At 54.4% G+C, this 23,687-nt stretch overlaps 3 non-coding genes and 9 pseudogenes across 3 annotated transcripts; all 12 read right to left on the bottom strand.

Moving 5' to 3' along the window:
• Nucleotides 1–3,770: 3,770 nt before the first annotated feature.
• On the bottom strand, nucleotides 3,771–3,940 carry LOC122376609 (annotated as a pseudogene).
• Nucleotides 3,941–5,460: 1,520 nt separating this feature from the next.
• LOC122376610 lies at nucleotides 5,461–5,653 on the bottom strand. Its single transcript, XR_006255673.1, has one exon. It is a non-coding gene; the product is annotated as a U2 spliceosomal RNA (small nuclear RNA).
• A 1,513-nt stretch (nucleotides 5,654–7,166) lies between these two features.
• Nucleotides 7,167–7,344, bottom strand: LOC122376604 (annotated as a pseudogene).
• Nucleotides 7,345–7,364: 20 nt separating this feature from the next.
• On the bottom strand, nucleotides 7,365–7,484 carry LOC122376618 (annotated as a pseudogene).
• Nucleotides 7,485–9,001: 1,517 nt separating this feature from the next.
• LOC122376620 lies at nucleotides 9,002–9,185 on the bottom strand. Its single transcript, XR_006255674.1, has one exon. It is a non-coding gene; the product is annotated as a U2 spliceosomal RNA (small nuclear RNA).
• A 7,289-nt stretch (nucleotides 9,186–16,474) lies between these two features.
• Nucleotides 16,475–16,652, bottom strand: LOC122376603 (annotated as a pseudogene).
• A 20-nt stretch (nucleotides 16,653–16,672) lies between these two features.
• Nucleotides 16,673–16,792, bottom strand: LOC122376616 (annotated as a pseudogene).
• Nucleotides 16,793–18,309: 1,517 nt separating this feature from the next.
• LOC122376602 lies at nucleotides 18,310–18,487 on the bottom strand (annotated as a pseudogene).
• Nucleotides 18,488–18,507: 20 nt separating this feature from the next.
• On the bottom strand, nucleotides 18,508–18,627 carry LOC122376615 (annotated as a pseudogene).
• Nucleotides 18,628–20,142: 1,515 nt separating this feature from the next.
• LOC122376607 lies at nucleotides 20,143–20,307 on the bottom strand (annotated as a pseudogene).
• Nucleotides 20,308–20,372: 65 nt separating this feature from the next.
• On the bottom strand, nucleotides 20,373–20,506 carry LOC122376612 (annotated as a pseudogene).
• A 1,515-nt stretch (nucleotides 20,507–22,021) lies between these two features.
• On the bottom strand, nucleotides 22,022–22,214 carry LOC122376599. The gene has a single exon (XR_006255672.1). It is a non-coding gene; the product is annotated as a U2 spliceosomal RNA (small nuclear RNA).
• Between the last annotated feature and the right edge of the window lie 1,473 nt (nucleotides 22,215–23,687).

Here is a 23,687-nt window from a genome sequence, read left to right as displayed (position 1 = left end):
TCCTGCTCCGCTGGAGGGGGGCGGGGCTCGCCGGCGGGGGGACGGTCAGCGGGCGGCCGCTCGTTAGGGGGGCGCCAGGGGGCGGGGCGCCGGCGCCGCTCATGGTAGTCGGCGTTACGCCGGGCCGCCTCGGCGCACAGCCGGGTGAGCTGGCGCTCCACATCCTCCCACGGGGTGTGGGTCTCCTGCAAGGCGGTCAGTATGGGCAGGAATTCCTGCTGCAGCTCGGTCGGCTCCGGGCCCTGCTGGGTGGGGTCAGGGGCGACGGCGGGGTCAGGGGCGCCGGCGGGGTCACCAGCACCTCCAGCACCACCACCACGGCCGGCACCACGGCCCCGACCACGGCCAGGGCCGCCGCGGCCACGGCCACGACCGCCACCACGGCCACCGCCACCGGCACCACCGTCAGGGTCACCAGCGGGGTCACCAGCGGGGGCACCAGCAGCACCACCCCGGCCACGGGAGGCACCACCTCGGCCACGACCGCGGGAGGCACCACGGCCACGACCACGACCGCGGCCGCCACCACGGGCACCGCCGGCAGGTCGGTCAGGGGCGGGGTCACGGTCAGTGGGCGGGTCACCGGGCGGGTCACCGGGCGGGTCACGGGGCGGAGCACGGGGCGGTCCACCGGCCACAGCGCCGGCGGGGTCACCGGGTGGGGCGCGAGGCGGGTGACCAGGCGGCACACGAGCAGCAGTGCCGGGCGAGCCGCGGGGCGGGTCAGGCGGGACACGGGGCACGGCGCGGGGCGGGTCAGCGGGTGGGCGACCACCACGGCCACCCCTGCCGCGAGCACCACGGCCGGCGCCGGTAGGCTCGCCGCCGGAGCGGCCACGGCCGGGACGGGTCACGGCTGGGTCACGGGCGACGCTGGGACGGTCACGGTGAGCGGGGTCACCGGGCGGGCCGCGGCCACGGGTGGGGCGGGGCGCAGCACCGCCATGGGGAGGGTCACGGTCACGGGGTGACACGGGTGCACGGCGGGTCAGGTCAGCGCCGGGGCGGCCACCGGCGGCGGCACGGGACGGGCCGGCAGCGTCACGGGCCGGGTTAGCGGCGGGTTGGCGGCCACGACCCCCGTCACGGCCTCCACGACCACGGTTAGCACGCCGGTCACCACCGGGGTCACGGGAGGGACCCGGCACGGCATGGGGTGCGGGCGGCACAGCACGGGGTGCGGGCGGCTCGGGGCGGGTCACGGGCGGCACAGCGTGAGGCACTGGGGTCCGCACCACCTCACTGTACGTCCGTGTGAGGCCACTGTCACCGACAGCGGCACGGGCACCGGGCGACACGGGGCCGTGAAGGGGCACGTCACGGGCCGGGAACCCGGGCGGGGGCCGTCCTCCCCGGGACGGGAACCCGGGAGGGGTACGTACACGACGGGTAGGGGTACAGGGCTGGGTGCGCGCGGCACAGTCACGGCCACGGTCAGTGGAGGTCACAGGGGGGCCACCGAGGTCACTGACAGGCGGGCCACGGCGGGGGTCACCGTCCACCGGGTCCTGTGGGACGGGAGCACGGGACTGGTGGAACACCAGTGTCCGGCGGGGCCAGCCACAGCCGTCACCACTGGTGTCCCTCGGGGGTGAGCTGCTGTGGGAGGGCGGGTCACGGCCGGGCTGGGACGGGCGGGTCAGGTCACCGGGGACGGGCACGTCACGGGCCGGGTCACGGGGGACCGGTCCACGCCGGTCACGGCGGCGCCGGCGTCGCTTCCTTCTCCTCCGCTCATCACCCCCACCGTTACCCGAGTCAGTCGGCGGGGAGGGGGCGGGGGGAGGCCGGCCGGCGGCGGACGGCGGCAAGCCGTCAGCTGACGAGGCAGAGGCCGGAGCAGGGACAGAGCGCGGAGCAGCGTCCGGCGGCGGCGTCTCGGCTCTGTCGGGCGGCGGGCAGTCAGCTGGGGAGAGTGGGGAGGACGGAGCCAGGTCCAGCGGCGGCGTCGGGGCCCTGTCGGGGGACGGAGCGTCAGCGGCCACCGGGAGGGGAGGGGAGTCGGTGCCGGCCAGCCGCAGCGACAGCGGCAGGCTGTCCTCCGTCACGGCCGCCTCGGAGTCAGAGGAGACGGCTAGGTCCTCCAGCAGGGTCCAGTCAGAGGGGGAGGGGGCCCGCGGCGGGGTCTCCAGGGTGATGTCCAGCTCACTCCCACTCTCCGACCGCCGACAAGCCTCCAGGGAGGGCGGGAACGGGGGCAGGAGTGGTGAGTCTGGACGGGGCGGGGCGGGGTCCCGCCGGGCTGGGGCCACCGGCCGCCGGCCGCCACGGCCGATCGCCGCCATGAATCGCCGGGCGAGCCGCTGGAGGGGGCTGGGACGGTCCCGGTTAGCAGGGGGCGACACGGGGTCACCGGGAGGGTCGGGCCGGGCCGGGCTGGTCCGCAGGGACGCCAGGGACCGGCGGGCGCGGGGCGTCGGGGCACACGGGGTGCCGAGCGGGGTGGACGCCTCAGAAGAGTCAGAGGATGCGGTGGACGTCACACCAGAAGACGACACGCGTGACGTCACATCCGACATCACGCCAGGGGACGGCACGGGCGACCAGTCCACCGAGGACACACCGGGCGACACAGTCACAGTGACAGCAGGGACGGGGGTGTCACACCGGTCACCCGGGCCGTCCGGCAGCACAGAGGGGCCGGGCCGGGACGTCACAGGGCCAGGGATGACGTCATCAGGCGTGAGGGTGACGTCACCAGAGCCGGGCCGGTCAGCCAGCGGGCTCGGCAGACTCGAGCGGGGCGAGCCGGGGCCGGGGTCAGATACAGAGCCGCGGACGGGGGCCTCGGGAGGGGTGAGCGGGGGCAGGGAGAGGTCGTCGTCACCTGCCACCGGTCGGTCAGTCCCAGCGGTCAGCGGGAGGGACGGCGTGTCCACGTGGACGGGGGAGCGGCGGCACAGGCGGGCATGGTTGGTGAGGCCGCGCCGGGTCGTGAAGCTCCGGCCGCACCAACAGCGGTGGGGCATGGCCACCGGGCCGGCGGCGGCCGGCTGGGCGAAGCAGCCGTGCCGCGAAAAGTGGTACGGCAGCCGGCACCTGCACCCACCACACACCCACTGGGCGTCGGTCAGAGCCACGTGGCAGCGTTTGATGTGGCGCCTCAGACTCTGGCGCATAGTCGAGGCATCACAGTTGGCATAGCGCCCCCCACATCCCTCCACGGGGCACAGGAGCAGCCCGGGGAGGGGAAAGGGGAGCACCAGCCGGCCATCAACAATCTGGGGCTGGGTGTCCGCCGCCCGGGGAAGGGACACGGGGGGGTCATGGTGCGGTGACACAGACATGGTATGAAACACAATAGCACAGCGAGGCAATACAATACCTTTGACCAACTCACACCACAACACAGCACAACACAAGCCAGCGAGTCGGGGGCGCCGGCTCGGGCACCGGGAAACCACGCGGCGAGGCCGGAGTGGAGAAACGGTATGGGTACGGTGCACGGAATACGGGTTATTTAGACGTTAAACAGGCCGAAAAGGGGTAGAATTGAAGCGAATGAGATCAAAAGAGATTTAGCAAAAACAAGAAACGTTCATCAACAGGCCGCCCGGCGTTAGGTGGGAAAGGGCGGGAAGGGAGTTCAAATTCAAAGGTTTGGCGCCAAATCCCAACGGTTTGGGTTTTGGCGCGAAACCTTTGAAAACGGGTCAACGGCTGAAGGCCGTTGCCCGGAAGCCGGGGGGGGGGGGAGGCAGTCGCCGCGCGGTCTCACCTGGTGTAGAGCAGCAGCGGCGCCCCCTCCTCGGCAGGCGGCGACGGTGGCGACACCACGCGGACTGGCACAGAAACACTGCACACCACAGATCCGACAGGGAATACAATTCCCGACCTTTTGGCTAAAATCAAAGTGAAAAGCGCCTCGCGCGACTTCAAAATAGGTTAACAAACCCACAGATACTACACTTTGATCTTAGCCAAAAGGCCGAGAAGCGATACTTAAGCACAACACTTTTAGATACTTATGCAGTTAAGGGATAACTATTAGTACTAGTAACGATGCAGAGCTATAGCGTGAGCGCTAGTGGCCACGGCGAGTGATAAGAGTGGTCCATTATGTTACATTCAAAGTATACGCAGTTTCAGTTTATCCTCACCATGGTAAGTATCTGTAAGCACAAAAGATCGCCAAACTCGAAATAATTTCGAATTAGTGGCTCTCGACCGTGCGTTTGTACACACGCAAATGGAGACGGCGGCGCCGCGCCGACAGTTATCAGTGGTGCGACATCAGATGGCAGCACAGTCGAACACCACGACGTATGGCAGCGCTCTACCCCCCCCCCCCCTAGCTCTACCCCCCCCCCCCCCCCTAGCTGCATGCAGACAAAAGCATGCATCGCAAAAGTACGTATTGCACATGTACGTCAGCAAAAGTACTGATTAATCATGTACGTAACGAATAAGGCACGTATCGACAAAAATGTATCTTGATAGTAGTTAATGGCCGTTTTCACGACGGTCTATCCGGCGAATGCACCTGATGTGATCAAATCTGCACGTACTTTCTTTTACAGCAAATAGCTTCATTTTATGAATTTATTACAGTGTTTTAATCGATGATGCTCTCTGAAAATATGACAAATCAGGCATATAAGAAATTAGTGCATATAAGTGCTAGCTGATAGCTGCTAAGAGGACACACTGAACCTGATTTGACCAATTCTGCACTTTATCTGTACCACCTGTGCATCAAATGTGTACCAGATGGCCGTCGTGAAAACGGCTAATATGAATAAATAAAGCATTTGTCAGGACCTTACCAAAGCACAGATGTAAGGAATGTCGATAGATACTGCTATTTTTCCAGTTACTTTTTTCATTTCGATATACGATTGCACGCCTCACGCTATAGCAAAACTAATAAAAAGAGAAAAGTTTTAAAAGCATATGATGCTTTACGTAAGGCAAAGCTGTCGTCACCCACAACTTCCCACACGCCCCCCACTGTCCATCACTGATACCGAATGAATAGTGATAAAGATGTCAGCTTTACAGGTACCTCAGTTAGATGATGATGCACCGTCTTTACTGAGTTTCACCAGATAGAGCGGCCTTTCCAGTCACATTTTAGGACGCCGATGCACCGTGTACTTGAAAGATGTCGATTGTCTGGGAACAAAATAAATGCGTGAATTAATTCGCCTATTGTAGCGGTTATCGTGGCTCGGGTCGGGGGCGGCACGTAGTAGTGGAATTCGAGAAAAAAAAACGTCTATAATCATAATGATATTGATTGGGTCATTTTTCTTCATGACCTGAGATGACCTCAGGGACATTGAGGGGTCACAGGTACAATTTGCCGATACCCGCATTTTTATTCCATTTAGTATGAGCGTTTGTCTATGACCATGATCAAAAAGAGGCGTATTTTCATGTTTTGTCAATTTTTATTGTCATATATCTTAAAAGTATCTTTATCCTTTTATTTTCACCACATATCACAACGCATGATAACAAAAGTGGGCCGATCCTGGCTGTAGTGCAATGCCAGGCCAACCCGCGGCAGGGCTGGAGCAAGCTCCAAAAACCCCGCCAAAGTCCAAAAATCAGTTTAATATTCTGGTCCCCATGTAGGGGACGTATCAGATATTAAGCTGATAAGAACAGATACTACACTTTGATCTTAGCCAAAAGGCCGAGAAGCGATACTTAAGCACAACACTTTTAGATACTTATGCAGTTAAGGGATAACTATTAGTACTAGTAACGATGCAGAGCTATAGCGTGAGCGCTAGTGGCCACGGCGAGTGATAAGAGTGGTCCATTATGTTACATTCAAAGTATACGCAGTTTCAGTTTATCCTCACCATGGTAAGTATCTGTAAGCACAAAAGATCGCCAAACTCGAAATAATTTCGAATTAGTGGCTCTCGACCGTGCGTTTGTACACACGCAAATGGAGACGGCGGCGCCGCGCCGACAGTTATCAGTGGTGCGACATCAGATGGCAGCACAGTCGAACACCACGACGTATGGCAGCGCTCTACCCCCCCCCCCCCTAGCTCTACCCCCCCCCTAGCTGCATGCAGACAAAAGCATGCATCGCAAAAGTACGTATTGCACATGTACGTCAGCAAAAGTACTGATTAATCATGTACGTAACGAATAAGGCACGTATCGACAAAAATGTATCTTGATAGTAGTTAATGGCCGTTTTCACGACGGTCTATCCGGCGAATGCACCTGATGTGATCAAATCTGCACGTACTTTCTTTTACAGCAAATAGCTTCATTTTATGAATTTATTACAGTGTTTTAATCGATGATGCTCTCTGAAAATATGACAAATCAGGCATATAAGAAATTAGTGCATATAAGTGCTAGCTGATAGCTGCTAAGAGGACACACTGAACCTGATTTGACCAATTCTGCACTTTATCTGTACCACCTGTGCATCAAATGTGTACCAGATGGCCGTCGTGAAAACGGCTAATATGAATAAATAAAGCATTTGTCAGGACCTTACCAAAGCACAGATGTAAGGAATGTCGATAGATACTGCTATTTTTCCAGTTACTTTTTTCATTTCGATATACGATTGCACGCCTCACGCTATAGCAAAACTAATAAAAAGAGAAAAGTTTTAAAAGCATATGATGCTTTACGTAAGGCAAAGCTGTCGTCACCCACAACTTCCCACACGCCCCCCACTGTCCATCACTGATACCGAATGAATAGTGATAAAGATGTCAGCTTTACAGGTACCTCAGTTAGATGATGATGCACCGTCTTTACTGAGTTTCACCAGATAGAGCGGCCTTTCCAGTCACATTTTAGGACGCCGATGCACCGTGTACTTGAAAGATGTCGATTGTCTGGGAACAAAATAAATGCGTGAATTAATTCGCCTATTGTAGCGGTTATCGTGGCTCGGGTCGGGGGCGGCACGTAGTAGTGGAATTCGAGAAAAAAAAACGTCTATAATCATAATGATATTGATTGGGTCATTTTTCTTCATGACCTGAGATGACCTCAGGGACATTGAGGGGTCACAGGTACAATTTGCCGATACCCGCATTTTTATTCCATTTAGTATGAGCGTTTGTCTATGACCATGATCAAAAAGAGGCGTATTTTCATGTTTTGTCAATTTTTATTGTCATATATCTTAAAAGTATCTTTATCCTTTTATTTTCACCACATATCACAACGCATGATAACAAAAGTGGGCCGATCCTGGCTGTAGTGCAATGCCAGGCCAACCCGCGGCAGGGCTGGAGCAAGCTCCAAAAACCCCGCCAAAGTCCAAAAATCAGTTTAATATTCTGGTCCCCATGTAGGGGACGTATCAGATATTAAGCTGATAAGAACAGATTTTTTAGCGTATAGAGCATGTTTTAGCGGCGTGCTTTGTAAAAGAAAGGTAGCCAACCAAAAGCATGTCTATCCCGACCAATGAGCCGCGATCATGTGCAAATACCGGGGGGATGCCCCACAGATACTACACTTTGATCTTAGCCAAAAGGCCGAGAAGCGATACTTAAGCACAACACTTTTAGATACTTATGCAGTTAAGGGATAACTATTAGTACTAGTAACGATGCAGAGCTATAGCGTGAGCGCTAGTGGCCACGGCGAGTGATAAGAGTGGTCCATTATGTTACATTCAAAGTATACGCAGTTTCAGTTTATCCTCACCATGGTAAGTATCTGTAAGCACAAAAGATCGCCAAACTCGAAATAATTTCGAATTAGTGGCTCTCGACCGTGCGTTTGTACACACGCAAATGGAGACGGCGGCGCCGCGCCGACAGTTATCAGTGGTGCGACATCAGATGGCAGCACAGTCGAACACCACGACGTATGGCAGCGCTCTACCCCCCCCCCCCCCCTAGCTCTACCCCCCCCCCCTAGCTGCATGCAGACAAAAGCATGCATCGCAAAAGTACGTATTGCACATGTACGTCAGCAAAAGTACTGATTAATCATGTACGTAACGAATAAGGCACGTATCGACAAAAATGTATCTTGATAGTAGTTAATGGCCGTTTTCACGACGGTCTATCCGGCGAATGCACCTGATGTGATCAAATCTGCACGTACTTTCTTTTACAGCAAATAGCTTCATTTTATGAATTTATTACAGTGTTTTAATCGATGATGCTCTCTGAAAATATGACAAATCAGGCATATAAGAAATTAGTGCATATAAGTGCTAGCTGATAGCTGCTAAGAGGACACACTGAACCTGATTTGACCAATTCTGCACTTTATCTGTACCACCTGTGCATCAAATGTGTACCAGATGGCCGTCGTGAAAACGGCTAATATGAATAAATAAAGCATTTGTCAGGACCTTACCAAAGCACAGATGTAAGGAATGTCGATAGATACTGCTATTTTTCCAGTTACTTTTTTCATTTCGATATACGATTGCACGCCTCACGCTATAGCAAAACTAATAAAAAGAGAAAAGTTTTAAAAGCATATGATGCTTTACGTAAGGCAAAGCTGTCGTCACCCACAACTTCCCACACGCCCCCCACTGTCCATCACTGATACCGAATGAATAGTGATAAAGATGTCAGCTTTACAGGTACCTCAGTTAGATGATGATGCACCGTCTTTACTGAGTTTCACCAGATAGAGCGGCCTTTCCAGTCACATTTTAGGACGCCGATGCACCGTGTACTTGAAAGATGTCGATTGTCTGGGAACAAAATAAATGCGTGAATTAATTCGCCTATTGTAGCGGTTATCGTGGCTCGGGTCGGGGGCGGCACGTAGTAGTGGAATTCGAGAAAAAAAAACGTCTATAATCATAATGATATTGATTGGGTCATTTTTCTTCATGACCTGAGATGACCTCAGGGACATTGAGGGGTCACAGGTACAATTTGCCGATACCCGCATTTTTATTCCATTTAGTATGAGCGTTTGTCTATGACCATGATCAAAAAGAGGCGTATTTTCATGTTTTGTCAATTTTTATTGTCATATATCTTAAAAGTATCTTTATCCTTTTATTTTCACCACATATCACAACGCATGATAACAAAAGTGGGCCGATCCTGGCTGTAGTGCAATGCCAGGCCAACCCGCGGCAGGGCTGGAGCAAGCTCCAAAAACCCCGCCAAAGTCCAAAAATCAGTTTAATATTCTGGTCCCCATGTAGGGGACGTATCAGATATTAAGCTGATAAGAACAGATTTTTTTATTCAAAAAAAGTACATGGTGATTACAAGAACGACAGTACAAAAACAGAACATCACATACGGCGGCAACAGTCATGCCGGTCCGTCGACAACACCATGTTTCAATAGACAGTAGATAATAGTAAAAGACCCCAGAGGGTCACCATGGCAGTCGGCCACACACCCCGAGCAGGGCTGGCGGGAGGATCGTGGAGGGGAGGAGGGAGGCGGCAGTGGGGGAGGCACCACGGCGGGCCGGCGGGGCGGTCCAGGGAGGGGTAGGGGGGGGGAGCCGGGAATCACTAACGGCGTCAGCCACCATCACCAAAGCAGGGCACCTGCTGTGCACACCGGCACCAGTCAGGACCGACACTCGGTCGGGGCGGCCACGAGGGCCCGCCATGCCCGTCGCCGTAGCGACCCGTCACCATCACCACTAGAGCAGCGCTCACCAGTGCTACCTCTAAACCAACAGCTAGGGGCACTTAGCCACTACTGTGTCGGTGCAGCCATTCTACGGCACGGCTCACCAGCCACCACCAGGCTCAGCCACCATGGCCAGGGGAGAGCAGGGGAGGGGTTTCAGGGGTCCCTCTCCCGACCCACACCGGCCGAGACCCACCGGAGGGTGCCGACCCCACACCACCGCCTCGGAGCAGGGAGGGCACCGTGACCCCGTGCGGTACCGGGGAGGGTCGACCGACAGCGGCCGGCCACGACCCCGGGGCCACAGGGGACAGAGGGTGCCGGGGAAGGGGGGGGGGGTAGAGGGGGGCCAGACGAGCCCGGAGTGCGGGCCGACCGAGACGGGCAGCACATCGGTGCACGCATCAGCGAATCGTACAGGGACGCTGGGCGTCATCAGACCAAACAGGTTAGTCAGCGTAAGGTCACTGAGCGTCAATGACGGGTCGGTGGCAGCGGGGCCACGGATGACAGGGGAGCCTCGATCGGCAGCAGGCTACCAACAGAACACGGCCATCAGCAATAGTAGGCCACAAAGGGCATCCGGTCTGGACGAACACATATCTACTACGTTTGTCGGTGGCAGCAGGGTCCACGGACGGCAGGAGGCCACGAATAGGGCTCTACACACAAACATACACCTGGCGCTCCTAGTCAATGAACTGGAGACGGTATGCGTCACTTACACTACATGGTACATACATATTGAGTTCGAACAACATAATGACAGATTGGCGGTAATAGCCACTACAGAGCTCCGTAAAGACATCGGTACGAACATACAATAGCGGGCCGGCGGGCCAAGCTCGGCGCGGGCAAACAACAGCGTGCCTATGGTCTGCCTATATGGACCAGTACTGGCGTACACATTATCCCCACTCCACCCGTCCCTTCCCACCCCACCCCACACTCCCACATACACTAAAGCACACACATGGGGTCGGTCCGAGCCGTCACCTCATAACGCTGACCGGGAATAGAGAGACGGTCGGTACGGCGGTGAACGGTGGATCCGACTGGGACCCGAGGGGTCCGACTGGGACCTGAGGGGTCCCACTGGGACCTGAGGGGTCTGACTGGGACCTGAGGGGTCCGACTGGGACCTGAGGGGTCCGACTGGGACCTGAGGGGTCCGAATGGGACCTGAGGGGTCCGACTGGGACCTGAGGGGTCCCTAGCGGCCACTATCAGTGCCAGACATGTCGGTCACGCCGAGTCAGGCGGTGACAGACAGCAGATGCGAGCATATGTTACAATATAGATACACATTACACAATAATTGCATGACAATCCCATCCCACCCCTCCCCTATTCTATCCCAACACTCTCCACCCTACCGCACTGCAGTAGCCGTCACTACTGACGGGTACTGTCACTGGTTAGAGCTGCTAGCTCACGGAGTTCTCAATGACCGCGATCACCGGCCACTGGGGCGGCCGCGAGTGGGGTCACACGATCAGTCACGGGGAGCCAGGGCCGGCACAGGTGGGTGCCGGCCGGCCAGGCGGTCACGGGAGACAGCCCAAGGGCGGTCACAGAGACGGCCCACGGGTGGCCCCGGCGGACAGCCCACGGGCCGCTACGGCAGATCGTCTACGGGCGATCACGGTGGACCGTCTACGGGCGGTCACGGCTAGCGGAGGCCACTGTTCGCCCCAACGCTCCCGTCCCGCCCCGTCCCATCACTCCCACCCCAACACTCCCCACCCCACGTCACACCACACTCACTAGTTCGCGACGCGGTCACCAGGCGGCGCCAGCCAGCGCCGAGCGAAGGGCGCCGCGGCACCAACGAGCGCCGGCCGACGGGCCGGGACAGTCTCCAGCCCGCAGCGGCGGGCGCCGGCACGGGGTGCGGCCCGGTGCACCGACAGCCCCGACCGACCGACAGTCTCGGGGAGAACGGTCGGCGCCGGGCGGCGGGGCGCAGCGCGGCGCACGGACAGCCGCGGTCACGAGCCGGGCGGCGGTCACGGAGGTGGCCACCGAGAGGGCGGCCACCGGCTTCGGCCACTTGAAGGCGGCCACCGGCCACAGGCAGCGGCCACTTGATGGCGACCACCGAGAGGGCGGCCACCGGCCATCAGCAGAGCGGCCACCGGCCACTTGACAGCGGCCACCGGGAGGGCGGCCACCGGCCACGGGCAGCGGCCGCTTGAAGGCGGCCACCGAGAGGGCGGCCACCGGCCATCAGTAGAGCGGTCACCGGCCACTTGACGGCGGCCACCGAGAGGGCAGCCACCAGCCACTTGACGGTGCGCCAGACACCAGCAGTCGACGGGGCCGGCACCAGACGGTACCAGCCGACGGGCCGGCACCAGTGGCACCAGCGGCAGACGGCGGCCACGGGCAGCGGCCGCCGGGCCCCGGTCACCGGTCCAGCGTGACCGGGCGGAGAGCGCCGCAGGGCGGCCGACGGACGCCAGGAGCGGCCCGGCGGTCACCGGAGGCGACCCCAGGTCACCGGCAGGCGACCACGGCAGCGGCCACCAGACGAGGGGCGGCCATGGCCACCGGGGGCAGCCACAGCCACCGGGGGCAGCCACAGCTACCGGGGGCAGCCACGGCCACCGGGGCAGCCACAGCCACCAGGTGAGGCGGCCCGGCCACCGGGGGCAGCCACAGCCACCGGGGGCAGCCACGGCCACTGGGTGAGGCGGCTCCAGCCACCGGGGGCAGCCACGGCCACCGGGTGAGCGGCTCCAGCCACCGGCGGGCGGCCGTCCGCCAGACGGGCAGCCACAGCCACCGGGTGGGGCAGCCACCACAGCCACCGGAGAGCGGCCGCAGGTCACCAGCGGGTGACTGCACGGCGGCGGCCACAGCCACCGGGGCAGCCTCAGCCACCAAGTGAGGCGGCCACGGCCACCCGGTCGGCCCGGCCGGAGACGGCGGCCAGGGCCACCTCTGGTCCGGTCAGCGGTCAACACACACGGGAGGGACCGGGCGGCGGACACCGGGGGGTCGGCACACGGGTATCGGACGCCGGGCAGGCTCAGAGTCGGTCACGGACCTGCACTGGGTCAGCGGTCATCTGGTCACGCTCGGCTGACACCCAGGGCACGGGTACGTACAAACACTTGACAACAACAATACAGCAGACGACCACAACACAATGTACAAACATTTACATAACATAACATAACAAATAACACCAGAACACAGTCACACGGCCCTGGGGTCCTCGTGAGGGGGAGGGGCGTCTAATACTGGCGTGAACCAGTGACGTGTTCCACGTACACGTCCCTCGACCACCTGAGGGTGTCGCTGACCATTAGTTTACGCATCAGCCGGGCGTACACCCGGCTGACGCGCAGCTGTCGGAGGGTGGCCTCGTTAGAACGGACCCAGGTCCCCAGGGAACCCAGCACCAGGGCGTGGACTGAGGCCGTCTTGCCCTGCCGCCGCAGCTCCTGCACGAGGGGCGCGTACTTCCGCTCCTTCTCAGCGGCGGCGGCGCGGAGGGCCTCAGGACGGTTCTCAAAGGACACCGTGACGTCGACAAGGGTCACTCGGTCACCACGGGTCACGACGAGATCGGGGCGGAGAGCAGAGTCAAGGCCGGGGACGCGCCGGTTCACCCGGACCTCGTCCCCGGGGAAGACCGGCGTGGCGCGCTCGAGCCGGGCCAGCAGCGCGTCGTGCCTCCGCTGGTAGGCCTCGGCGTGGGCTGTCAGACAGTGATTGGTCACGTGGGGCAGCGTCTCCTGCGCGTACCCACAGCGCCGGCACCGGCGGTCTGCGCCTGCCCGGCGGGAGTACGCGTTAAGCGGGACGAGTCCCAGCCGGGCCCTGTGGACGAACCGCCAGTCGGCGAAACGCGTAAAGCTCCCGCTATACATATAGTGGGAGCTCACCGGCTGGTCCGCCACACAGGCCAAGACCTTCCCCTGCTGCGGCATGCGGGTCAGCTCGGCGAGCTCGGTCTGGCGGACCGCCTCACGGAGCGCGCGCGACTCGCGCCGCGGCTCCACGTCCGCCTCCCCCACCTGCAGGATAGGGGGGTCAGCGGCGCGCCAGCGGACGGCGGCGCGGCGGGCGAGGGCGGTGGTGGCGACACGGGTGCGGGTCGAGCGGCAGGACACGCCGCCGCCGTCGTCCCGCATCGGAGCGCCGTTCAAATACTCCGCCAGGTCGGCCGGGGTCGGGTCACGGCGGACACGGCGCCGGGCGGCACCGGTCAGCTCGGCGGCCGCCAGCTCGGCCACCGCCGGGTCACGGGAATGGAGGAGGCGCTGGGTGGCCGCCGCCAGCAAGATGTCGGCCTCCTGTGAAAAATGGGTCAGGCCGACCCCACCGGCAGTGGTCGGGCTGTAGAGGTACCTGTTGGTCGAGTTTATTGGCAGGTGCAGGATACCTTTGACCCGCCAGCGGAGTGACCTGTCAAAAGCGGCCAGGGCCCCCTTGGGGATCACCCCCAGCCGCAGGCAGTGGGTCAGCCGTGGGGCGATGAACGCCCTCACCGCGTCCAGCTTCTGCCACGGGGCCAGGGGCGACCCCAGCAGGCGGGCGGCGTCCCGGCGCGCCTCGGCCACCACCTGCAGGGGCGGCTGGGTCAGCCGGGTGTGCCCGACGGGTCGGCCGAGGTACCTGTATGCCCCGTCCCTGTCAATGAGGGGCAGGGGGGCGCCGCACAGGGTGGCGGGCGGGGAGGGGGCGCCGACGGAGAGCAGGGCCGACTTCCCCGGGTTGGGGGTCAGCCCGGCCCAGGCGCACACGCGCTCCAGCAGTGACAGGCCGTCCTGCACCTCGCTGCGCCGGCTGAAAATCAGAGCGAGGTCGTCGGCGTAGGCGAGGCAGTGCACCTGGGCGGCGGCGAGGGCCCGCAGCAGCGGCTCCAGGGCGAGGGAGAAGAGGAGGCCGCTGAGGGGGCACCCCTGCCGCACGCCGCGCTGGCACGCCACCGGCGCGGTCAGGCCGTCCCCGGCCCGGTACCGGGTGGCGCTGCCCTCGTACAGGCCCTGGACCACCGCCACGACCTCCTCCGGCACACCGACCCGCTGCAAGACCTGCCAAAGGAGGCTGTGGGGGACCGAGCCGAATGCGTTGGCCAGGTCGATAAAGGCCACGTGGGCCTCCGTCCCGTCCTCCCGGGCGCTGTTGATGGCGCTTTGGAGCACAAAGTTGTGCTCCAGCACGCCGTCGAATGGCCGGAACCCTTTCTGGCCTGTGGAGAGGAGGTCAGCGGCCTCCACCCACCCGGACAGACGGTCGGCCCACACACCGGCGTACAGCTTGGCGACCGTGGCGCCGAGGGCGATGGGCCGCCAGCTGTCGGGCCGGGTCGGGTCACCCCCCTTGTGGAGCAGGACCGTCTCTGACACCAGCCAGGTGGGCGGGACGCGGCGCGCCAGCCGGCACAACTCGAACGCCCGGGTTAGCAGCAGCGCGCCGGGGTCGAGGGCGCGCCAGGCGGCGTAGCGCAGCCCGTCAGGGCCGGGGGCGGTGTTGGCCGCCCGCCGGAGACGGCCCCCATTATGTTACATTCAAAGTATACGCAGTTTCAGTTTATCCTCACCATGGTAAGTATCTGTAAGCACAAAAGATCGCCAAACTCGAAATAATTTCGAATTAGTGGCTCTCGACCGTGCGTTTGTACACACGCAAATGGAGACGGCGGCGCCGCGCCGACAGTTATCAGTGGTGCGACATCAGATGGCAGCACAGTCGAACACCACGACGTATGGCAGCGCTCTACCCCCCCCCCTAGCTCTACCCCCCCCCCTAGCTGCATGCAGACAAAAGCATGCATCGCAAAAGTACGTATTGCACATGTACGTCAGCAAAAGTACTGATTAATCATGTACGTAACGAATAAGGCACGTATCGACAAAAATGTATCTTGATAGTAGTTAATGGCCGTTTTCACGACGGTCTATCCGGCGAATGCACCTGATGTGATCAAATCTGCACGTACTTTCTTTTACAGCAAATAGCTTCATTTTATGAATTTATTACAGTGTTTTAATCGATGATGCTCTCTGAAAATATGACAAATCAGGCATATAAGAAATTAGTGCATATAAGTGCTAGCTGATAGCTGCTAAGAGGACACACTGAACCTGATTTGACCAATTCTGCACTTTATCTGTACCACCTGTGCATCAAATGTGTACCAGATGGCCGTCGTGAAAACGGCTAATATGAATAAATAAAGCATTTGTCAGGACCTTACCAAAGCACAGATGTAAGGAATGTCGATAGATACTGCTATTTTTCCAGTTACTTTTTTCATTTCGATATACGATTGCACGCCTCACGCTATAGCAAAACTAATAAAAAGAGAAAAGTTTTAAAAGCATATGATGCTTTACGTAAGGCAAAGCTGTCGTCACCCACAACTTCCCACACGCCCCCCACTGTCCATCACTGATACCGAATGAATAGTGATAAAGATGTCAGCTTTACAGGTACCTCAGTTAGATGATGATGCACCGTCTTTACTGAGTTTCACCAGATAGAGCGGCCTTTCCAGTCACATTTTAGGACGCCGATGCACCGTGTACTTGAAAGATGTCGATTGTCTGGGAACAAAATAAATGCGTGAATTAATTCGCCTATTGTAGCGGTTATCGTGGCTCGGGTCGGGGGCGGCACGTAGTAGTGGAATTCGAGAAAAAAAAACGTCTATAATCATAATGATATTGATTGGGTCATTTTTCTTCATGACCTGAGATGACCTCAGGGACATTGAGGGGTCACAGGTACAATTTGCCGATACCCGCATTTTTATTCCATTTAGTATGAGCGTTTGTCTATGACCATGATCAAAAAGAGGCGTATTTTCATGTTTTGTCAATTTTTATTGTCATATATCTTAAAAGTATCTTTATCCTTTTATTTTCACCACATATCACAACGCATGATAACAAAAGTGGGCCGATCCTGGCTGTAGTGCAATGCCAGGCCAACCCGCGGCAGGGCTGGAGCAAGCTCCAAAAACCCCGCCAAAGTCCAAAAATCAGTTTAATATTCTGGTCCCCATGTAGGGGACGTATCAGATATTAAGCTGATAAGAACAGATTTTTTAGCGTATAGAGCATGTTTTAGCGGCGTGCTTTGTAAAAGAAAGGTAGCCAACCAAAAGCATGTCTATCCCGACCAATGAGCCGCGATCATGTGCAAATACCGGGGGAATGCCCCACAGATACTACACTTTGATCTTAGCCAAAAGGCCGAGAAGCGATACTTAAGCACAACACTTTTAGATACTTATGCAGTTAAGGGATAACTATTAGTACTAGTAACGATGCAGAGCTATAGCGTGAGCGCTAGTGGCCACGGCGAGTGATAAGAGTGGTCCATTATGTTACATTCAAAGTATACGCAGTTTCAGTTTATCCTCACCATGGTAAGTATCTGTAAGCACAAAAGATCGCCAAACTCGAAATAATTTCGAATTAGTGGCTCTCGACCGTGCGTTTGTACACACGCAAATGGAGACGGCGGCGCCGCGCCGACAGTTATCAGTGGTGCGACATCAGATGGCAGCACAGTCGAACACCACGACGTATGGCAGCGCTCTACCCCCCCCCCCCCCCCCTAGCTCTACCCCCCCCCTAGCTGCATGCAGACAAAAGCATGCATCGCAAAAGTACGTATTGCACATGTACGTCAGCAAAAGTACTGATTAATCATGTACGTAACGAATAAGGCACGTATCGACAAAAATGTATCTTGATAGTAGTTAATGGCCGTTTTCACGACGGTCTATCCGGCGAATGCACCTGATGTGATCAAATCTGCACGTACTTTCTTTTACAGCAAATAGCTTCATTTTATGAATTTATTACAGTGTTTTAATCGATGATGCTCTCTGAAAATATGACAAATCAGGCATATAAGAAATTAGTGCATATAAGTGCTAGCTGATAGCTGCTAAGAGGACACACTGAACCTGATTTGACCAATTCTGCACTTTATCTGTACCACCTGTGCATCAAATGTGTACCAGATGGCCGTCGTGAAAACGGCTAATATGAATAAATAAAGCATTTGTCAGGACCTTACCAAAGCACAGATGTAAGGAATGTCGATAGATACTGCTATTTTTCCAGTTACTTTTTTCATTTCGATATACGATTGCACGCCTCACGCTATAGCAAAACTAATAAAAAGAGAAAAGTTTTAAAAGCATATGATGCTTTACGTAAGGCAAAGCTGTCGTCACCCACAACTTCCCACACGCCCCCCACTGTCCATCACTGATACCGAATGAATAGTGATAAAGATGTCAGCTTTACAGGTACCTCAGTTAGATGATGATGCACCGTCTTTACTGAGTTTCACCAGATAGAGCGGCCTTTCCAGTCACATTTTAGGACGCCGATGCACCGTGTACTTGAAAGATGTCGATTGTCTGGGAACAAAATAAATGCGTGAATTAATTCGCCTATTGTAGCGGTTATCGTGGCTCGGGTCGGGGGCGGCACGTAGTAGTGGAATTCGAGAAAAAAAAACGTCTATAATCATAATGATATTGATTGGGTCATTTTTCTTCATGACCTGAGATGACCTCAGGGACATTGAGGGGTCACAGGTACAATTTGCCGATACCCGCATTTTTATTCCATTTAGTATGAGCGTTTGTCTATGACCATGATCAAAAAGAGGCGTATTTTCATGTTTTGTCAATTTTTATTGTCATATATCTTAAAAGTATCTTTATCCTTTTATTTTCACCACATATCACAACGCATGATAACAAAAGTGGGCCGATCCTGGCTGTAGTGCAATGCCAGGCCAACCCGCGGCAGGGCTGGAGCAAGCTCCAAAAACCCCGCCAAAGTCCAAAAATCAGTTTAATATTCTGGTCCCCATGTAGGGGACGTATCAGATATTAAGCTGATAAGAACAGATTTTTTAGCGTATAGAGCATGTTTTAGCGGCGTGCTTTGTAAAAGAAAGGTAGCCAACCAAAAGCATGTCTATCCCGACCAATGAGCCGCGATCATGTGCAAATACCGGGGGAATGCCCCACAGATACTACACTTTGATCTTAGCCAAAAGGCCGAGAAGCGATACTTAAGCACAACACTTTTAGATACTTATGCAGTTAAGGGATAACTATTAGTACTAGTAACGATGCAGAGCTATAGCGTGAGCGCTAGTGGCCACGGCGAGTGATAAGAGTGGTCCATTATGTTACATTCAAAGTATACGCAGTTTCAGTTTATCCTCACCATGGTAAGTATCTGTAAGCACAAAAGATCGCCAAACTCGAAATAATTTCGAATTAGTGGCTCTCGACCGTGCGTTTGTACACACGCAAATGGAGACGGCGGCGCCGCGCCGACAGTTATCAGTGGTGCGACATCAGATGGCAGCACAGTCGAACACCACGACGTATGGCAGCGCTCTACCCCCCCCCCCCCCTAGCTCTACCCCCCCCCCTAGCTGCATGCAGACAAAAGCATGCATCGCAAAAGTACGTATTGCACATGTACGTCAGCAAAAGTACTGATTAATCATGTACGTAACGAATAAGGCACGTATCGACAAAAATGTATCTTGATAGTAGTTAATGGCCGTTTTCACGACGGTCTATCCGGCGAATGCACCTGATGTGATCAAATCTGCACGTACTTTCTTTTACAGCAAATAGCTTCATTTTATGAATTTATTACAGTGTTTTAATCGATGATGCTCTCTGAAAATATGACAAATCAGGCATATAAGAAATTAGTGCATATAAGTGCTAGCTGATAGCTGCTAAGAGGACACACTGAACCTGATTTGACCAATTCTGCACTTTATCTGTACCACCTGTGCATCAAATGTGTACCAGATGGCCGTCGTGAAAACGGCTAATATGAATAAATAAAGCATTTGTCAGGACCTTACCAAAGCACAGATGTAAGGAATGTCGATAGATACTGCTATTTTTCCAGTTACTTTTTTCATTTCGATATACGATTGCACGCCTCACGCTATAGCAAAACTAATAAAAAGAGAAAAGTTTTAAAAGCATATGATGCTTTACGTAAGGCAAAGCTGTCGTCACCCACAACTTCCCACACGCCCCCCACTGTCCATCACTGATACCGAATGAATAGTGATAAAGATGTCAGCTTTACAGGTACCTCAGTTAGATGATGATGCACCGTCTTTACTGAGTTTCACCAGATAGAGCGGCCTTTCCAGTCACATTTTAGGACGCCGATGCACCGTGTACTTGAAAGATGTCGATTGTCTGGGAACAAAATAAATGCGTGAATTAATTCGCCTATTGTAGCGGTTATCGTGGCTCGGGTCGGGGGCGGCACGTAGTAGTGGAATTCGAGAAAAAAAAACGTCTATAATCATAATGATATTGATTGGGTCATTTTTCTTCATGACCTGAGATGACCTCAGGGACATTGAGGGGTCACAGGTACAATTTGCCGATACCCGCATTTTTATTCCATTTAGTATGAGCGTTTGTCTATGACCATGATCAAAAAGAGGCGTATTTTCATGTTTTGTCAATTTTTATTGTCATATATCTTAAAAGTATCTTTATCCTTTTATTTTCACCACATATCACAACGCATGATAACAAAAGTGGGCCGATCCTGGCTGTAGTGCAATGCCAGGCCAACCCGCGGCAGGGCTGGAGCAAGCTCCAAAAACCCCGCCAAAGTCCAAAAATCAGTTTAATATTCTGGTCCCCATGTAGGGGACGTATCAGATATTAAGCTGATAAGAACAGAGGTGTGTATATAAGTGCATGTTGGTGGCATGGGTTTGTAAAAGGTAAGCCAACCAAGAGCAAATATATCCCGACCTAGTGGTTTCAGACCGGTGTGCAAATATCCGGGGCCAAGACCCGCCCCCCGCCCCCAAAGGGCGGCGGCCCTGGAGTTGACCAGGTTCCGTACAGATACTACACTTTGATCTTAGCCAAAAGGCCGAGAAGCGATACTTAAGCACAACACTTTTAGATACTTATGCAGTTAAGGGATAACTATTAGTACTAGTAACGATGCAGAGCTATAGCGTGAGCGCTAGTGGCCACGGCGAGTGATAAGAGTGGTCCATTATGTTACATTCAAAGTATACGCAGTTTCAGTTTATCCTCACCATGGTAAGTATCTGTAAGCACAAAAGATCGCCAAACTCGAAATAATTTCGAATTAGTGGCTCTCGACCGTGCGTTTGTACACACGCAAATGGAGACGGCGGCGCCGCGCCGACAGTTATCAGTGGTGCGACATCAGATGGCAGCACAGTCGAACACCACGACGTATGGCAGCGCTCTACCCCCCCCCCCCTAGCTCTACCCCCCCCCCCCTAGCTGCATGCAGACAAAAGCATGCATCGCAAAAGTACGTATTGCACATGTACGTCAGCAAAAGTACTGATTAATCATGTACGTAACGAATAAGGCACGTATCGACAAAAATGTATCTTGATAGTAGTTAATGGCCGTTTTCACGACGGTCTATCCGGCGAATGCACCTGATGTGATCAAATCTGCACGTACTTTCTTTTACAGCAAATAGCTTCATTTTATGAATTTATTACAGTGTTTTAATCGATGATGCTCTCTGAAAATATGACAAATCAGGCATATAAGAAATTAGTGCATATAAGTGCTAGCTGATAGCTGCTAAGAGGACACACTGAACCTGATTTGACCAATTCTGCACTTTATCTGTACCACCTGTGCATCAAATGTGTACCAGATGGCCGTCGTGAAAACGGCTAATATGAATAAATAAAGCATTTGTCAGGACCTTACCAAAGCACAGATGTAAGGAATGTCGATAGATACTGCTATTTTTCCAGTTACTTTTTTCATTTCGATATACGATTGCACGCCTCACGCTATAGCAAAACTAATAAAAAGAGAAAAGTTTTAAAAGCATATGATGCTTTACGTAAGGCAAAGCTGTCGTCACCCACAACTTCCCACACGCCCCCCACTGTCCATCACTGATACCGAATGAATAGTGATAAAGATGTCAGCTTTACAGGTACCTCAGTTAGATGATGATGCACCGTCTTTACTGAGTTTCACCAGATAGAGCGGCCTTTCCAGTCACATTTTAGGACGCCGATGCACCGTGTACTTGAAAGATGTCGATTGTCTGGGAACAAAATAAATGCGTGAATTAATTCGCCTATTGTAGCGGTTATCGTGGCTCGGGTCGGGGGCGGCACGTAGTAGTGGAATTCGAGAAAAAAAAACGTCTATAATCATAATGATATTGATTGGGTCATTTTTCTTCATGACCTGAGATGACCTCAGGGACATTGAGGGGTCACAGGTACAATTTGCCGATACCCGCATTTTTATTCCATTTAGTATGAGCGTTTGTCTATGACCATGATCAAAAAGAGGCGTATTTTCATGTTTTGTCAATTTTTATTGTCATATATCTTAAAAGTATCTTTATCCTTTTATTTTCACCACATATCACAACGCATGATAACAAAAGTGGGCCGATCCTGGCTGTAGTGCAATGCCAGGCCAACCCGCGGCAGGGCTGGAGCAAGCTCCAAAAACCCCGCCAAAGTCCAAAAATCAGTTTAATATTCTGGTCCCCATGTAGGGGACGTATCAGATATTAAGCTGATAAGAACAGATACTACACTTTGATCTTAGCCAAAAGGCCGAGAAGCGATACTTAAGCACAACACTTTTAGATACTTATGCAGTTAAGGGATAACTATTAGTACTAGTAACGATGCAGAGCTATAGCGTGAGCGCTAGTGGCCACGGCGAGTGATAAGAGTGGTCCATTATGTTACATTCAAAGTATACGCAGTTTCAGTTTATCCTCACCATGGTAAGTATCTGTAAGCACAAAAGATCGCCAAACTCGAAATAATTTCGAATTAGTGGCTCTCGACCGTGCGTTTGTACACACGCAAATGGAGACGGCGGCGCCGCGCCGACAGTTATCAGTGGTGCGACATCAGATGGCAGCACAGTCGAACACCACGACGTATGGCAGCGCTCTACCCCCCCCCCCCCTAGCTCTACCCCCCCCCCCCTAGCTGCATGCAGACAAAAGCATGCATCGCAAAAGTACGTATTGCACATGTACGTCAGCAAAAGTACTGATTAATCATGTACGTAACGAATAAGGCACGTATCGACAAAAATGTATCTTGATAGTAGTTAATGGCCGTTTTCACGACGGTCTATCCGGCGAATGCACCTGATGTGATCAAATCTGCACGTACTTTCTTTTACAGCAAATAGCTTCATTTTATGAATTTATTACAGTGTTTTAATCGATGATGCTCTCTGAAAATATGACAAATCAGGCATATAAGAAATTAGTGCATATAAGTGCTAGCTGATAGCTGCTAAGAGGACACACTGAACCTGATTTGACCAATTCTGCACTTTATCTGTACCACCTGTGCATCAAATGTGTACCAGATGGCCGTCGTGAAAACGGCTAATATGAATAAATAAAGCATTTGTCAGGACCTTACCAAAGCACAGATGTAAGGAATGTCGATAGATACTGCTATTTTTCCAGTTACTTTTTTCATTTCGATATACGATTGCACGCCTCACGCTATAGCAAAACTAATAAAAAGAGAAAAGTTTTAAAAGCATATGATGCTTTACGTAAGGCAAAGCTGTCGTCACCCACAACTTCCCACACGCCCCCCACTGTCCATCACTGATACCGAATGAATAGTGATAAAGATGTCAGCTTTACAGGTACCTCAGTTAGATGATGCACCGTCTTTACTGAGTTTCACCAGATAGAGCGGCCTTTCCAGTCACATTTTAGGACGCCGATGCACCGTGTACTTGAAATGTCGATTGTCTGGGAACAAAATAAATGCGTGAATTAATTCGCCTATTGTAGCGGTTATCGTGGCTCGGGTCGGGGGCGGCACGTAGTAGTGGAATTCGAGAAAAAAAAACGTCTATAATCATAATGATATTGATTGGGTCATTTTTCTTCATGACCTGAGATGACCTCAGGGACATTGAGGGGTCACAGGTACAATTTGCCGATACCCGCATTTTTATTCCATTTAGTATGAGCGTTTGTCTATGACCATGATCAAAAAGAGGCGTATTTTCATGTTTTGTCAATTTTTATTGTCATATATCTTAAAGTTACTTTA

Source organism: Amphibalanus amphitrite, unplaced genomic scaffold, assembly GCF_019059575.1.
Source record: "Amphibalanus amphitrite isolate SeventyFive unplaced genomic scaffold, NRLGWU_Aamphi_draft 002211F_arrow, whole genome shotgun sequence".
Taxonomy (NCBI): Eukaryota; Metazoa; Arthropoda; class Thecostraca; order Balanomorpha; family Balanidae; genus Amphibalanus; species Amphibalanus amphitrite.
This window is presented reverse-complemented; position numbering and strand designations above follow the sequence as displayed.